The following is a 17,103-nucleotide window of genomic DNA, read 5'->3' as shown; positions in this document are numbered from 1 at the left end:
CCCGCTCCGCGGCCCGCGCGCGCTCCCTCCCTCTCTCTGCGCGCCGAGCCCGGGCGGGCGAGCTGCCCGGGGCCGCCTCCTCCTCCTCCTCCTCCTCCTCCTCCTCCTCCTGAACGGGGAGGACCGGCGCCCAGCCTGCCAGCGACTGTCACGCGGCTCCATGGGGTTCATGGAGAACCGGGGGGGGGGTCACGATTGGAAAGGGGGCTTACTTTTTCTTCCGGGGGGGGGGGTGGAGTCGGTCCTGGGCCTTGAACTCAGGGCCTAGGTGCTGTCCCTGAGCTTTATCACTCAAGGCTCACGCTCTGCCACCTTGAGCCACAGCACCACTTGTGGTTTTCTGGTGGTGACGACATAAGAACCTCATGGACTTCCCTGCCCAGCTTGGCAGATCCTCGGCTCTCAGCCTCCTCACTGGACCTGGTTGTCATTGGTGGCGCTGGACACCACCACCACCTATTAGCTATAGTGTGTGTGTGTGTACTTGAACTCAGCGCCTGGGTGCTGCCTCTTGGTTGTTTTTGCTCAAGCAGAGTGCTCTACCTCTTGAGGTTCATCTCCGCTTAGGGCTTTTTGCTGGTTCATTGGGGATGAGACTCTTCGGGACTTTTCTGCCCCTGCTCGCCTTGAATTACAGTCTTCAGATCTCAGTCTTCTGAGTAGCTACGATGAAGGTGTCAACCACCGGTGCCTGGCTCAGACAGTTTTAGTTTTTTCTTTAACTTCTTTCAAACCACGCTTGCCACTTTAAAGCATTGCCTTCACGGAGGAATTTCTGTGCAGATTAACTGAATAAATCCAGCCCTCAATCTCATGTTAATGCAGCACACATGGGCCTGGGTGCAGCTTGTGCCCTCGGCTTAGCAGGCCGTGGGCTGTGTCTGTGTGTGGTCTGAAAACCAGAGGAAGATTCGGCCAGGTGTGGGCACTTGGCCAGCATTAAGGTTTGGCGACCTGGCTGTGTCCTCCTGCCCTAGGCCCCAAGGACATGTTTGTCACTGGCAGGTACATGCTTGTACTCCCTAACTCCCTGTCCTAGCAGATGCATGTGTTTCTCACTAGGCAGGAGAAAAGAAGAAGTGTGTTTAGCCTGTCTTAAAACTTTTCATTGTTCTTTTCTAAGCTCACGGGCACCACCACAGCTTGAGAACTGGAAGGCCCCCTACAGGCCTTGCCCTTCTCCCTGGGGGCACCCAGTGTTTATTGGGGGCCAAAGTGCATTTAGACCCCAGGCCTCCTGACCTTGGTCTTCTGCAAGCTTGTTTTGGCCAATGGGCAATTAATTTAATCTTCATCTGGAGACACAGCCAGGATCCACATTGAGACTGAGAGCATTAAGCTTACTTTTACCTCTGCTCCTGCACTACAAAGGTGGAGTAAGCACAAGGAAACAACTCAATGACCTCGCTGAATTGAACACCACCCATTATAGGACTCAGCAGTTAATGAATGGGTGAGTTTGTTGTGGATGTGTGACCTGGGCCACTGACCAGGCCCTGGGCTTAAAAGGACCCTGCTCTGGGCTTCATTTTATTATTGTCCTCTTGAATTTGATTTTTGAACCAGGGTCTCTGCTATTTAATTTGGTCCTGAGTGCTGTAAAATCTGTAACAGGTTCTTCAAATTACCAGCCAGAGCATCCACAATGAAACATCCCACAATGAAACAACCCACAATGAAACATCCCACACTGAAAGCAAGCTGAGAAGTGGCCAGACTGGCAACAGTATAATATCATGCTTTGGATGCGTAAAGTTCCACTGTGTATGTATATCACATTTTCTCGATCGTTTGTCCATTGAGGGACATCTGGGCTGATTCCCTATCTTGGTTATGGTGAATAGTGCTGCAGTGAACATGGTTGTGCTGGTGGCTTTGCTGTAACCTTGTTTGTGTTCTATTAGATAAATGCCCCGGAGTGTGATTACAGGGTCACTGGGTTGTTCTATGTTTGGTCAGGATGTCCGTGTTCAGTGTCAGCGATCCCAGTCTGTGTTTGTTGTGCACGGCTGTAAGGCCCTTTAATGAGCAGCCACTTACATGAACATTTTGCCGGGAGGGGTTGGGCAAGCCAGAAGGTGGGGACTGGCACCTCAGCAACTCTTCCTTTAAGGGGCAGTCCCGAGAGGCCGCCTCTTCTCCCGCCCTGGGGCTGCATGGCTGTTAGCCACTCCTATCTTCCCCCCTCCCCCCCCCAACTGGAAAGGCGGCCCAAACCAGCCCCGCCTCCCGTCTGGCTAGGAGTACATGGATATCATAATGGTGCCGGGCGGAGCCCAAGGGGGGCAGTCCTGTGGGCTGTGATCTCCGCCTCTGGGGGAAGTTCCGTGACATCACTGTGATGGACAGCTCGTCAGCCTATCGCTAGTATCCAGTTAGTCCCTCCTCTTCCTGCCGCCATTACTGTCCTATAAACCCCTCCTCTGAGTAAAACCGGTGGAATTCCCAGAAGATTTCCCCGAGATGCCCACATGCGTGTCCTGTGTCATTCTTTAAGTGTGCGAGGGGAGGAGGGGCGTCTCACGACTACACACCCCCCGAGGCTATCACGTAGACCTCACTCCGGCTTTGCCACCTGCTGGTCAGGCGGCTCATGCTTGAGGGTGGAAGGGGACTACACAGGAGACAAAAAAGGCCCTGCACCTTCCCTGCCTCCGTGCTCAGGGGAGGACCTGTGGTGTTTGGACTTCCTTTCACCAGGCATTATAGACTGAATGACAGAGTCTCCTCCTGAGTCCCATGTTGAAGTCTTACCCTCCTTCTCCCCACCCCACCCTCACCGCTGTGTGAACTCTAAGAAGGTGGAGCCTTTTGGAACTGATAAGGTCATGAGGGCGGGGCCCTCCAGAAGGAGATTAATGCTCTTATCCAAGGGACCCCAGAGAGCTCAGGTTCTCTTTCTGCCCAGAACACACAATGAGAAGAGGCACCACCCACACCCAGCCTGCTAGCTTCCTGCTTGCATACTTCAGCTTCCAGAACCGTGAGAAAGAAGCAACTCTTCTAAAGCTCCCTACCTTATGGTATTTTGTTGCTCCAGCCAGAACTAAGATGCTAGACTTTATTTATACTCACATCTAGTTTGGCCAGTTTTAATGCTAGTAAAAAGAGAAACTGAGAGGCCACAGCCAGCCTTTCCCATGACTTTGTTGTAAGTTCACAAATCATCTTTCTTTTTTTTTTTTTTTGGCCAGTCCTGGGCCTTGGACTCAGGGCCTGAGCACTGTCCCTGGCTTCTTCCCGCTCAAGGCTAGCACTCTGCCACTTGAGCCACAGCGCCGCTTCTGGCCATTTTCTGTATATGTGGTGCTGGGGAATCGAACCTAGGGCCTCATGTATCCCAGGCAGGCACTCTTGCCACTAGGCTATATCCCCAGCCCCACAAATCATCTTTCTGTGCCTCTTTTTCCCTATCTTATAAAATGATATGTGGAATTGGATTGATCACCTGCATAGTGACTTTTCACAATTGTCCTAAGACATTGCTGGTCTCCCTGTGTTGACAATAGCACAGAACCCCAACCACAAAGGCAGATGAAGTGGCAGGAATGTCAGCTTTCCTTAGACCTGAGGACTAAGCATGGTCCACAGAATGCTTCTCCTTCCTTCCCCCCACACCTCACCACCAGGCCCTGCCTCCCACCAGTCCTTTAACACAGTGCCTCGTGCCCACCTTTCAACTTGCCAAAGCCTACTGAAAGTCCTAAGCTTCCAAACTTACTTACTAAAGCACAAAACCACATTTGACCGGCATGGACAACACTCAGATGCGGCAGGGATGTCGGACTTCGTAGATAAGTTTTAGAAACTATGATTAGTGCTGCAAGGGTTGGAGAAAGGAGACCTCCAGGAGATTGAGGAAGAAGAGAGTTTATTAGGAGAACCAAGTGCTGGCCCACACCAGACGGAGGTGTACAGTGCTGGAACTTGAGAGACTGTGGAAGTGTGTGTGTGTGTGTGTGTGTGTGTGTGTGTGTGTGTGTGTGTGTTATTTCTTGCCAGTAGACTTGTTGGTAAGAAATGTTTAAAGAAATTGAATGAATTGGGGTTGGAAGTGGGGCTCACCCCGTGGGGTATGGAGTACCCAGCCTGGGCTTGGAGCTCTGGAGATGCTGGGTCCCCCCTCGGCCTGTGGCCATCCTCCACCTCTCTGGGCATGGCTTGTCGGGGCTGCAGCCCGGGCCCCGTGGGCAGTGTGTGCCTCCTGCCAGCGCCGGCCTGGGCCAGCGTGAGCCCTCCCAATCTTATCTCTGCTCCTGCCCGAAGCTCCTAAAATAACTTGGACAGGGTGAATTAAAAATAGTAAGTATGGGGGCTTGAGTGTGGCTCAGTGGTAGAGTGTTTGCCTGGCAAGCGGGAGGCTCTGAGTTCTAACACAGTAAACAACTGCCCCCCCCAATAAATTTCAGCTAGTAATTCATGCATGTACCCTATCTACTCAGAAGACTGAGATCCAGAGGATCCTAGAACAAAGCCAACCCCAGCAGAAAAGTCTGCTAGACTATGTCTCCGAGATAGATAGCCATTAAAAAACCAGACCAGAGGCATGGTTCAGGTGGTAGAGCACCAGCCAAGCAAGCATGAGATCCTGAGTTCAAGCCTTGGTACTGGCAAATAGATAAACAAGACATAGACACATGGATAGGCAGACGTGGTAAGGCTGGGTGGCAAAGGGTTGAGGAGTGCAGACAACTTCTCCTTCGCAGGTAAGGTCTGTGTGGCACATTCAGACCGCTGCCGCTACTCCGGCACACGGGGTAGAGGACCCACTGCTCCTTCCCGGGGTAAGCCCTGGGGCCTTAGCACTGAGTGGCAGAGTTGTGACACCCTGGCCAAGGCTGGCAGAGGCCTGGGTGGTCTTGACTCCTCCTTACCTTTCCTTGGTCACCGCACTTCATTCTCAACACCCCCCGTAGGGTGGGGGAGGGGCCAGGAGTGTGATGAGAGCAGAGAGGAGGAGAACTTGCCTTGAGGATGTGTAAGAGGATCCCGCGGGGAGCTGGCTCTTCACGTAGCCAGCCTCTGCCCCCGGCATCCTGGACTGACCCGTGCTCTTCCTACAGGACTCGCCTTACTACAGCACACTCGGTATTTTGAAATCTGCCCACCCCCCCAACCCCTATTTTCTGGCCCGGCTACTCAGGTGCCTCCTCCTTCCTACCTCTGCCTCCTGCCTACCCTAGAATCCATCTCTCCTTGCATCCCGCTGCAGGCCCCCTGAGCCCTGCCCAACCCCGGGGCTTGGGAGAGGCTTAGAGTTAGCTGGAAGGAAGGGCTCTGAAGTTACCTGGCTGCTTGGCCGCTCCCTGCTTCGTGACCCAAGGCCGGCTCTTTAAGCAACGTTTCCCCTCCCTTCCCTTTTTTGTGCCAGTACTAGGGCAGGGCCTGAGTGCTGTCCCTTAGGTTGATGCTCTGCCACTAGAGCCATAGCTCGGCTTCCAGCTTTCTACCAATTACGTGGAGATGAGTGTTGAATAGGCTTTCCTTCCCAGGCTGGCTTTGAACCATGGTCCAGTAGCAGGCGTAAGCCACCGGTGCCAGCTTTAATCTTCTCTTTTCTGGGTGTCACCTTAGCAGGGTAACCTCATCCAGGCTGCTTTAGTGCTCCACAGAGTTCCTGATATGTGCAAAGGATTCACAGGCAGAGAGCCTTGGAGGGGCAGATGGGGTGGCCAGGGAAGGGGAGCAGCCCAGCAGATGGCACTTTGGGCAGTTGGGGGGGGGGTGGAATGGAAAATACAGCGTTGCCTCTGAGCCTCACCGGACCCCAGGCCAGGCCAAGGGAGAGCAGAGGAGCCTACAGAGGCCAGGTGTCTCTGAGGGTCTGGCAAGGACTCCCCCTGTTTCTGGTGGGTATAAGATTTGCGGCGTGGGTGGAGCTCCTGGTAATGACAGTGGGCTGGTCTTAGGGAAACTGAGGGATCCAGGCTTGGCAGAGTTTTTGGAAGGGATCTGCGCATGTGCAAGGTTGTCATCCACGAGTTTAAAGCACGTGGACGTGCTGCCCGAAGCCTCACGTGGGATTTGTTGGGCAACGACCGGGCGAAGGACTCGTGGATCCAGTTGGACCCTGCGGCCTCAGTCTGGCTAGAACTGGAGTGGAGGTTTTCTGCCCCTAGAGAGAGGTCCTAACTCTGGACGGACCCCTAATGACCCCAGGAGGCGCGGCCACGGAGGAGGACTGACCCCTGTGTCTCCTAGGGTGTGGGGGAGAGGGAGGCAAACGGTCCCTGTAGTAGCTCACCTGCCCCAGCGCAAGGGCAGGAAGTGGATGGTGGGGCACTGGGCAGTGGGTCCCCCTCTCACCGTTCTGGGGACGACACCTGGGCGGGAATCCTGGTTCCGCCTCAGGCTGTGCAGCCTTGGGAAGGTTTTCAGTCTCTGATGAGTTTTGCCCCTGGCTGAAGCAGGCCATGGTGAACCTCACGCGCCCCAGCTGCCGGGTGGGCTGGGGGGGGGGGGGGGCTTCTGCAGGTCCTCTCAGGAGGGGGACGGCAGCTGGCATCTGCTGGACTGCTTGCACCCGGGTGGGGAGTGCCGGCCAGTCCCCAGGTGGGAGAGGCTTTGCAATTCAACACTGCTCCTTGCAGAGCCTTGTGACTTGGCGGGGACTCCAGGTCCGCCGTGCGGGGACACACGGCCGGCCAGGCTGCTCCGGGCTCCGGTGTCGCCTGGCTGGTGTGGCCGCGGGGGGGAAGGGGCGTTCCTCTCCCCGATGCTGGGTGAGCAGCGGCCGCACCCCGCAGCTCAGCCATGGCGAAGCAAGGCTGCCCCCGCACCGGCCCCGGCTGGGAGGCTGGGCAGACCAAGAGCTCCCCGGACTCGGCGTGGTCGTGGGTAAGGGCTGGCGGCTGACCCTCGGGGCTCTGCTGTCCCTCTGCCGCTGGGGGCTCTGGGGACTGTGGGGTCACGTGCTCCGAGGGTCCTGCCTTCGTCGTGATGGGTGGGCCGCCGGTGCCCCCGCACCCCCGTTCTGGAGGCTGAAGGTGTATTGGGGAATGCAAGGTGGCTTCCTGTGTTTGGCGATTGCTTTGGCTCTAGGTGTTTCGGGGGTCTCATCTCCTCGGGGGGGGGAGGGGCGGCCGGGTACGCCGTGGCTCTGCGGGACGCTGTCTTCGTGGGATGTGGTCTTTGCTGGACGTGGCCGGGCGCCGGCCGTCGTTGATCTCCGGGGAGATGCCAGGGGGAAGGGAGGGGGCGGCAGCCAGCAGGCATGGCGGGCGCGGGGGAGCCTGCCCAGGGCGCGGAGCTGGCAGGAGGCCCGGAGGGTGCGGGCTGGGCTCGGATTCTAGGTTGTGCTGTGCCTCCAAAGGCTGAGAGAGGGGGCGCAGGGACGGCCATGTGTGAGCCCCCTTCTGGAGAGGCGCCTCCCCAACTGCCCCATCTCCGCTCACCCTGTGGAGCCCCCCTCACCACACACCCGCTCTGGTCTCCTCTGCCTTGACAGCTCGGCCCACAGAGGGAGGCCGAGCGGGGCCGGGTCTGCATCCTCCCCCACGGCTGCCGGAACCCCAAGGGCGCGCAGCCCCAGGGAAGCCCCCCACCCAGCTCGGGCTGCAACGCAAAGGAGGAAGGCCCTGCATGCTGCCCGACCTCTGCCCCCACCCCCCTGCTTGGCACCCGGGGAAAATCCGCGGGCTCTGTAACCCGGGGAAGCTCCGGCTTCATGTCTGCTCTCATCATTATAAAAGCAACCTCAGGCCGGACACAGGGGGGGCGGAGCTCACACCTGCCATCATCCTAGCTACTCGGAAGGCTGAGAGCTCAGATCATGGTTCAAAGCCAGCTTGGGGCAGGAAAGTCCGTGGGACTCGTATCTGCGATTAACCAGCTGAAAAAAAGCCACAGGTGTGCGTAGCTGCGGCTCAAGGGGTAGGGCACCATCCTTGAGCAAAAAATAAGCTAAGGGACAGTGCCCAGGTCTTGAGTTCAAGTCGCAGTACTGACACAAACGCAGACTATGTTTGGTGTGGAAGGTGGAGCAGGAACAGGCGGGTAGGGATAAGAGGATAAAATGAATGCGCATGCCCCCAGCGCAGGAAGCCCGGGAGACGGGCCAACCCCGATCATGTGTTTCCTTCTTTGAAGGCCCTGATAAACAAACGGCCGAAAAGCAGAAGTCCACCCCGTGCCCCTTTGATTCCATTATCCCACCAGCCCCGCCTTGTGCATCCGTCCATCAACTTCGGAAGCTCCAACCCCCAGGCAGAAAGCTCCGGCGTGGCCTGGATCCCACCTCCGGCCCCTCCGGGCCTCCGTGGCCCCGGGGTGGGGTGGGTTGTGTGGTCCTGGCGCCTCCACTGCTCAGTTCGGGGCTCCCTGCAAGGGTGTTGGGCCTAGGCGCAGGGCTGAGAGCCTGAGTCAGAGGCTTGGAAAATCACACGGGACGCGTAAGGGACAGGGGTGGGGGGGGGCGCTGGATGCTGCCTGGGTCTATGAAGCGGGAGGGAGCAGGCCGCAGCCGCCTTGGCTGGGGCCCAGGGATGGCTGGCTGGCTTCTGGGAAGGGTAAAAGTGGCTCCGCTACCCACGGGTCTCCGAAAGGGCAGCCGGCAGCCATGGGAGCCGTCCCAGGCACCTGCTAAGTTGGCACCGCCCACCTGCGTGGTTGGCTCCAGCCATTCCCAGAGGCCCTGGATTTGGCCTTTGGACCACAGGCATTTCGGGGCTCTGAGGAGTAGGCAGAGGCCAGGGCTGGGAGGTGGGAGCTTCCCCCCCCAACCCCACCCCAACAGGAGGCTGCAGCCGGGCAGCCCAAAACTCCTGGAGCCGGGATCAAGAGCGGTTGCCAGTCCTGGTAAGCACAGCAAGACATGTCTGCAAGCTGGTGCCGAGCTGGGGCCTGGGGTGGGAGTAGAATTTCAATAAACACAGCAAACACGGTGGTGTCGTCGACGCTGCCGGAGGAGGAGGCCGAGCGGAGGCCCGGCGTGAGAGTACAGCGTGTTCACCCCCAAGCTGAGGATCTTTTTTCTCCTTCCTGGGGACGTGTGCAGTGACATTCATCTTGGCTGGGCACCCGGTCTGTGATAGACAGCGAGTCGTCATGGGTCAAATATAAGCCGCAGAGTGAAGGTCGAGGTGCTGGGTCCAAGGTGTCGTGGCCGCCCCAGTGACGGCACTGGTGGGGGTGGGGGGTTGGGAAGGGACGTGGGAGCCTTTGCTTTCTCACCCATAGAATGAAGCCATTGATCCCGGCACTCAACCCAAACAAGGTGGCCGGAGACAAGAAATCCAATCTGTTCCTTGGCTGTCTCAGCAGGGGCCACACGCAGAGCTGGCTCTCTTTGTCCCCTACCCCGAGTGTAGGGGTCACCCATCCATTGGCATTCAAAACGCTCTCAAACACCGGCCCCACCCAATCCCCTGGGCTCCGCTAGGCTCCCGTTCTGTCTTGCTGAAGCCAGTCCCTGTCTTTCTTCAGAGGCACCGAGACTATTGCTTTAGCTGGGAACTAAGGGAGGTGGCCATTCAGGAAATCAGACCTGCCGTGTCACCGCAATCCCCAACGTTTGGCTGCTGGAATTCAGCCTAGATTACAGAGTATAGTTTGCTACCTGGATTTCTTGGACTCCATTGACCAGAGACCTGGACAGTGGCAAGATCTTCTTGAACCCCTTGCCTGTGGGACCCTGGGGCTTCGTACCCCTGGTGGAGACCAGCCCTGGGAACACAAACTCTGGGAAAGGGTCCACCTCTGCCCAGAGCCTGAACGGCCCAGAGTACCTGACCTGGCTGCTCATCTGGATCTAGGTAAGGCTCTCAAGAGACTGGCAACGCAGAGCAACCAAAGAGCACCCACACCTGGCAGAGAGAAATTGTGTAGGAGGCAACCCCAGGGGGCTGATGGGAAAGCGGAGGACTTTTGTCGGTCAGCTCCAGGGCCCATCTTGACCAGTGTCCAGGTGAGTGGGAAGCCTCCGGCGCCCCCTGGAGGTGGGCTCTACCACTGCAGGCAGGAAACGTATCCGCTGGCCAGCTGCACAAACTGGGGGTTAGGAGGATGACACTTTCACCAGTGACCAGAAGTTAGGATGAACACAGAAACGCCACGCACAGGTGCACTTGGTCCCTCTCGTGCGCCAGGCTGGTCTGGCAGGCTGCAGAGCACATTGTGCGTCTCATGTGGACACAGATCTTCAGATAATCCATCTCAGCGCTACCCAGCCACCGTGGCGAATGCTGGAGCCTTCTCGTTTTCTTTGCCCAGATCTTCTTTGCTTTGTGTTTATCATGTTTCTGATGGAGAATGATTTTTGTTTGCCTTTGTGGAGTTGGGGTCCAGGGGACAAGCCCCTGGGCACTGGGCAAGTGAGTGTAGCCAGCTTGGGCCATAGAACGAGATCTCGTCTCAAAAGCAGAACCAGACAAATAAAGAATGGGGGCTCAGCAACCTGCCTTATGACCTTCTGATCAAGACAAGGGAGACAAGGGTGGCGAGGAAGGCTGGGGACTTCCAGGCAGGAGTCTCTCTGTCTCTTTTCAGTGCTAGCCCTGCCACCAGCCTGCTGCTGGCGCTGGCGCCCCGACCTTTCCCAGAGCTAAGCTTCATGCTGACGTGGCCGGCAGGGGCGACGGCTGTCAGGCCTGTTGTGTCAGGAGGACCCTGTGGGCCGTTGAAGAAGCTGGTGCAGTGGGCCGGCCGTGGTTGAGGGGAGAGGGGACGGTGGCATGGCCTGGCAGAGAGGCGGGTGGACTAGAGTGCGGTCCAACGTTGCAGGGCTCCGTGGGGGCCGGGTCACTTGAGGGCAAGGAGGTCACGCGAGGACCAGGAGGTCACACAGGGACAGGGAGGTCCCCGGAGGACAGGGCGCAGACACCACTGGGCGGTGCACACGAAGGGTTCAGCCTCCTGGGCTCTCCCTGGTGGGGCGGAGTGTGGGCTGACGGGGAGCCTGTTGCAAACGCACAAGCAACGGACGGTGGTTTGGACCAGGGAGGCGGCAGGCCTGGGCGCTGTCCCTGAGCTTTTTTGCTCAAGGCCAGCACGCTACCATTTAAGCCACAGCTCCGCTCCCTGGCTTCCTAGTGGTTAATTGGAGATAAGAGCCCCATGGACTTTGCTGGCTTCGAACCACAACCCTCAGATCTCAGCCTCCTGAACAGCTAGGGTGGCAGGCGAGAGTCACCAGCGCCTGGCTGGTGTTCGCTTTTAACAGAGGCTGAGGAGCAGTCTAGGCAAGAAATACATACTTGGTCTTGAACTATGGACTTTGAGAAGCCCAGGTCCAGTGCAGCCCCTACCCATGGGCAGACTGAGTCCCCCAGAAGTTCTGAACCCGGTCTCTAGGCACGCCTGTCACGGGGCCTTCCTGACCTTCCAGCAGGGAAGCGCGGGCGTTCAGACAGCTCCGGATCTGGGCTTCCTCTCTCCAGATGTGTGTGTCTCCCCGTTCAGTTTTGTCCCGGGGCCCTCTGCTTATCTAACTGCATTTCTGCTTTCGTGGTTCGCTAACAGCGACAGCGTGTTTGGACCAGGCGGGGCGCGATGGGCATGGTCGGGGGTCCACACTGTGTGTGACGGCTGCTGCACCCCCCCAGCCTCAGCCAGATGCTCACACGGGGTCTCCTGGGGTGGCCTAGGCTGGCGTCCACAGGCTGTGGAACAGGTGCCGTGGGGGGTGGGTACTGGTGGGTGGGTGAAAGGCCTGAGAGTGGGTGAGCAGCCCTGGCCTGGGGGTCACGAGTGGGGCGTGGGCCCACTGGAAGGAGCCCCCCCCAGTCACGTGGGAGCTTGCTCCCCGGCGCCTGTCCTCCCTCCCCCCCCTCCCCCGCCCTCTCCCATCACCACCCGCTGTGAGGACGCAGAGCACATTCCTTCCGTGCCTGCGGCCGGGATGTGTGTATGTGCAGAATGGAAGCGGCCTTGCACCCCACAAAGAGAGGCCTGTGCCCCGCGGTCCCCTTTGGCCCTCCCCCCCTCCCCCCGGCAGGGGGCAGGGGTTCACTTGCTGCTCAGTGGAGAGATTAGCCCGGGGCTAGATTTCAGGAGCGATTCCCTCTGCTCGTTCCCACCATTGGAAATCCTATTCCGTGCCTCGGCTTGTGATCTGTTTTTAAACAACTCGATCACATTCTCCTCATTTCTTAAGCTGCTTAAGAACTAGGTGGGTTTTTTTTTTTTTTTTTGGATTTGATAAAGAATAGCAGCAAATAGAGAACCAAAAGCACAGGATAAAATTACCTATTAAAAAAGAATTAGGTGGGCTGGGGATATAGCTTAGTGGCAAGAGTGCCTGCCTCGGATACACGAGGCCCTAGGTTCGATTCCCCAGCACCACATATACAGAAAACGGCCAGAAGCGGCGCTGTGGCTCAAGTGGCAGAGTGCTAGCCTTGAGCGGGAAGAAGCCAGGGACAGTGCTCAGGCCCTGAGTCCAAGGCCCAGGACTGGCCAAAAAAAAAAAAGGAATTAGGTGGCTGGGGATATGGCCTAGTGGCAAGAGTGCCTGCCTCATATACATGAGGCCCTGGGTTCGATTCCCCAGCACCACATATACAGAAAATGGCCAGAAGTGGCGCTGTGGCTCAGGTGGCAGAGTGCTAGCCTTGAGCAAAAAGAAGCCAGGGACAGTGCTCAGGCCCTGAGTCCAAGCCCCAGAACGGGCACAGCAATAAATAAGTAATAAATATCGACAAGCAAGCAGAGCATTATTAGGCATCGTGGCCAGCGCTCTGGAACCAGGGCTCGGGGAGGCCCCAGGGGCCGCTCCGCAGGGGACGGGAGGGCTCTGTCTTGGGCGTGGCCGGAGTGCATTGGTGCAGGGAGGAAGAGAGAATAGGATTCATTAGAAGAGGATCCAGGGCCTCTGACGAGCCTGGTGCTCTGGGCTCGGGCTCACGGGGTCACGGTGGCTTTGGTCGGTGTGGAGTCTGAAATGTTGGCCCCATTGCACACAGCGCTGTCTCCAGACTGTGGGAGGCTCTGCGGGCCCAGGTGTCCATCTCTCTGGACAGCCATCTCTCCGTCCTTCCCCGGCGAGGCAGCCTCTGAGGCTGGCTTGTCAGGTGGGCAGCTCATGACGAACCCCTTTTTTTTTTTTTTTTTTTTTGATGGTGCTAGTACTGAGCTTGAACTCAGGGCCTGAGTGCTTTTTTCCCTGAGCTTTTTTGCTCAAGGCCGGCACTCTCTCACTTGAGCCACACCTCCACTTCCAGCTCTTTGATAGTCAACGGGGGATAAAAGTCTCATAGACTTTCCTGTCTGGGCTGGCTTTGAACCTAGATTCTCAGAGCTCAGCCTCCTGAGTAGCTAGGATGACAGGCGTGAGCCACTAGCACCAGGCTTGAGGAACTGGACTCTCTTACAATATGAGGCCACAGCCGTCTCTACGGCATAGGGAAGGCAAGAAGATTTGTTTCTCTGTCCCCATATCAGCCCTGCCTTTCCCCACAGTCGCGTCCTGACCCCGAGGGGCATCCTGGAAGAGTCCCTGTGTTCACACCAGGCTAGGATCTCGGGCTGTTTTCTTTCTGCACACGTGAACCGTAACCTCCCCTAGGCTTCCGGTGGCAAGGCGGAGGCTTCCAGTCTGGCAGAGGCGGGGAGGACCCATTCCCACGCCCTGTCATATTTATTCTCCAGGCCTTGCTTGCTTCTCATTGTCTCTGCCCAAGTGCAGTCCCCCAATAGAAATGGTCTTGGAGGCCTGAGTCCTGGTGTCCTGGCACTGAGTGCCCTCTAGAGGGCGCCGTCAGCCGACACCCACGCCAGGGCTGCCTTGGGCTGGAATCGCCGTCTGTTTTCCACCCTCCGCGTGGACACATGGGAAATGGAAAATTACTGCATGAAACATTTTTCAGCCAACAAGGAGAGATTTTTGGTGCCGGTCTTGAGCGAATTCTCTCTTCAAGGATAAGGTGATTTGAATTTCAAAGCAGTTCAGAATAAAGGAGAAAGGAACTTGGCTAATTTGAGGCCTTTACCCGACTTAACCTAGACGGAGGCCGAGTTTATTAATAGCCGTTTGATAGACACATCATAGTTATCAGTGAAGCAACTTGGGATCAAGTTTCTAGTTTTTATCCAGTTAGAAATGCCCATTGGGGAAGAGGTCACAGGCTGGTAAGAGAAAGAACTCACTAGTCTCGGATGCTGAACTCTGGGTCTGCACAGACAGCTTGTGAAACTGTATTTTGCAAGTGTGAGACTTAGTACCCATTTTCTTTTCAATTTTACTTCTTTGTGACTGTTGGCTGTTTCAAACAGGGGTTTCAATTCAACGAATCTGTTTCTGAGGACAATGCATCCTTCCATCTCCTCCCATCCCCATTCCTATCCTAACTTCAGGTGGCTCTAGCTTCACATATGCACATGGACTATTATGACTGTGTTTGCCTACTAACTCTCTTCCCTCCCCCTGACAAAATATGTTTCAGCTTCCCGGCACTCATCTTGTTAAACGGGAAGCCAGACACCTCTGGAATTCTCCTCCATGTAAACCATATATTAGTCAATTTTTAAAAATATATACAGATATAGGCATAGGTCTCTGTGTATGTTTTCATATATGTTTATAATGTAGATCTAACTGCTACATATGAGGAAAAAAATGCATCCTTTATTTCTCTGAGCTTGGCTTACTTCACCTAACATAATTCTTTCTAGATCCATCCATTTCCCTGAAAATAACATAGTATTATTCTTACTGATAGAAGAGTAAACTTCCCTTGTAAGTGTATGTATGAATGTATACATACATAGCATACATGATATTTTCTTGGTCCCTCATCTGCTGACGGGCATGTGGGCTGTTTCTATAACTTGACTGTAGTGAAGAGTACAGCAAGGAACATGGAAGTGTCTTTACTGAATTCTGATTTGTCTTCTTTTGGATAAATGCCCAAGAATACTGTCACTGGATTAAAGGGTATGAAGTTTTATGTTTAATGTTTCGAGAAATCTCCAAACTGCCTTTTATAGTGGCAGCACTAGTTTATATTTCCATCAACAGGATGGAAGAGGGTTTTAATTCTCAGTGTGTGTGTGTGTGTGTGTGTGTGTGTGTGTGTGTGTGTGTGCGTGCATATGTAGGTGTCGGTCTTGGGGCTTGAGCTCAGGGCCTGAGCATTGTCCCTAAGCTTTTGTGCTCAAGGCTACCATGGTGAGCCACAGTGCCATTTCCAGCTTTTTGGTAGTTAATTGGAAATAAGACTCTTACAAACTTTCCTTCCTGGGCTAGCTTTAAACCATGATTCTCAGATCTCAGCCTTTCGAGTTAGCTAAGATTACAGGCAGGAGCCACCAATGCCCAGTAGTCTTAATTTTTTGATAGCTCAGAATTCTTTCAGAGGGGTGAATGTCCAGATTTACTGCGGTTGAAGTTTACTGAGTACTGTGTAGATTCCTGACGTGGCTTTATTTGCCATTTCCGTAAGAATCACGCAAGTGGGCACTTAGCTTTGGTCTACTCACAGGGAAGCGGAGTCGGAGACATTGTTTAACATAATTGAAGTCTCACACCAGCTTCTTCTGGAGATAGGCTCTTGCTAACTTCTTGCCCAGGCTGGCCTTGAACTCTGACCCTGCTATCTTTGTGTCCCAAGTAGCTGGGATTACAGGGTACACGTTTTATAATTTCTCTTCTTAGTGGAAGTTATTTCTTCATCTATGTTTTCATGCATCCTACTATTTATTCATAGTTAAAATTCGTTGTCAAGTTGTACAATGATGTGTAAATCCATAGTCCAAATATTTATTTAGCCTGTTGTCCTTCATATGGGACTTCCCAAGTGTTAGGAGCTTTGCTAGAGAGTTTCTTTTGAGTGGGTTATAAAATGTTTTGGTCCTTTTTCCCTCCTTGAGATATTTTAATGGAAATGCAATAATTATCTGTATTGACGGGATTCCTAGGGGCCGAGGAAGGAGGAAAGGAAGAGGGGGAGGCAAAGGGTGCAAAGTTAGAGTTACTTAGAAGAAAGAAGTCCTGCCATCCTATTACATAGGAGGTTGACTCTAGTTGACACTAATGTATTTTATGTTTCAAAATAGCTAGAGCCCAGGTGTCCCAGCCAGCCCTTTGTCCTCGTATCAATGCTGATTGAGAGACACATCCTCAATAGACCACTTCTGATCTCTCTCTCTCTCTCTCTCTCTCTCTCACACACACACACACACACCCCATAACCACCACCACCTGCACACGGCCCTCTTCCTGCTCTCCCTGCCCCCGCTGGCCTTCTGGCACACACCAAAGCCTTCCCCCGCTTGCGCGGGCTCTGCGGAGCTTTGGTGTGGACCCGGGAGGCTGCAGCGCAGGCTCTGAGTGAGACAGCCCCGGTGGGGTCCTCGAGGAGGGGCCCGGACCACCCTCCCCACGCTGGCTGTAGTCTCAGCCCCAGTGCCACAGGAATGCCTTGGTCCCTTGATCCGCATGGGGAGCCTCTTCTCAGAATTACTCTCTCTGAGTCTCATCTCAGGTGACTTCCGGCCCCCGCTTGCCTTGGGGTCAGAGCTTGCTGGCCCCACGCTCCCCTTGGCAGCTCCAATCTGACTTTGGTGCCTGAAAACATTGCCTTGTGTCGGAGCATCTTGTCCTATGTGTTCAGAGTGAGCCGACGACAGTAAGCCAAAGCCCGTTCTCCTAACCCCGCGGGGATGAGATGATCAGGAAGAAGGAATAAGAATAGAGCCCCGGGCTGGGGATATAGCCTAGTGGCAAGAGTGCCTGCCTCGGATACACGAGGCCCTAGGTTCGATTCCCCAGCACCACATATACAGAAAACGGCCAGAAGTGGCGCTGTGGCTCAAGTGGCAGAGTGCTAGCCTTGAGCGGGAAGAAGCCAGGGACAGTGCTCAGGCCCTGAGTCCAAGGCCCAGGACTGGCCAAAAAAAAAAAAAAAAAAAGAATAGAGCCCCGACCAGGGTGACAGCCCAAGTGGTCTCTGTTCAAGCCGACTTGGGCTCCATATTCCTTAGGAATGGCAGTTCAACGCGCTGTTCTTGTTCTAATAGGATAATAACCCAAGCTATCCAACCTACCCTGAAGGCCTCATGCTTTTTATCAAATGCCTTGCTGGGACCGTTATATACGTGTGTGTGTGTGTGTGTGTGTGTGTGTGTGTGTGTGTGTGTTGGCAAACGTGCATGTGGACAGTATTTCTC

At 55.3% G+C, this 17,103-nt stretch overlaps 1 protein-coding gene across 1 annotated transcript in view; it reads left to right on the top strand.

Annotated features, from left to right (window-relative positions):
- Positions 1–6,763: 6,763 nt before the first annotated feature.
- Lpin1 (lipin 1) overlaps positions 6,764–17,103 on the top strand; it is an 85,775-nt gene continuing 75,435 nt past the window's right edge. The window contains exon 1 of the mRNA XM_048353404.1: positions 6,764–6,837. The gene's annotated coding sequence lies outside the window, so the exon portion shown is untranslated. The remainder of the gene's footprint in view (positions 6,838–17,103) is intronic.

Source organism: Perognathus longimembris, chromosome 8, assembly GCF_023159225.1.
Source record: "Perognathus longimembris pacificus isolate PPM17 chromosome 8, ASM2315922v1, whole genome shotgun sequence".
Lineage (NCBI taxonomy): Eukaryota > Metazoa > Chordata > Mammalia > Rodentia > Heteromyidae > Perognathus > Perognathus longimembris.
The sequence above is the reverse complement of the archived record's forward strand: the minus strand, read 5'-3'. Positions and strand labels throughout refer to the sequence as shown.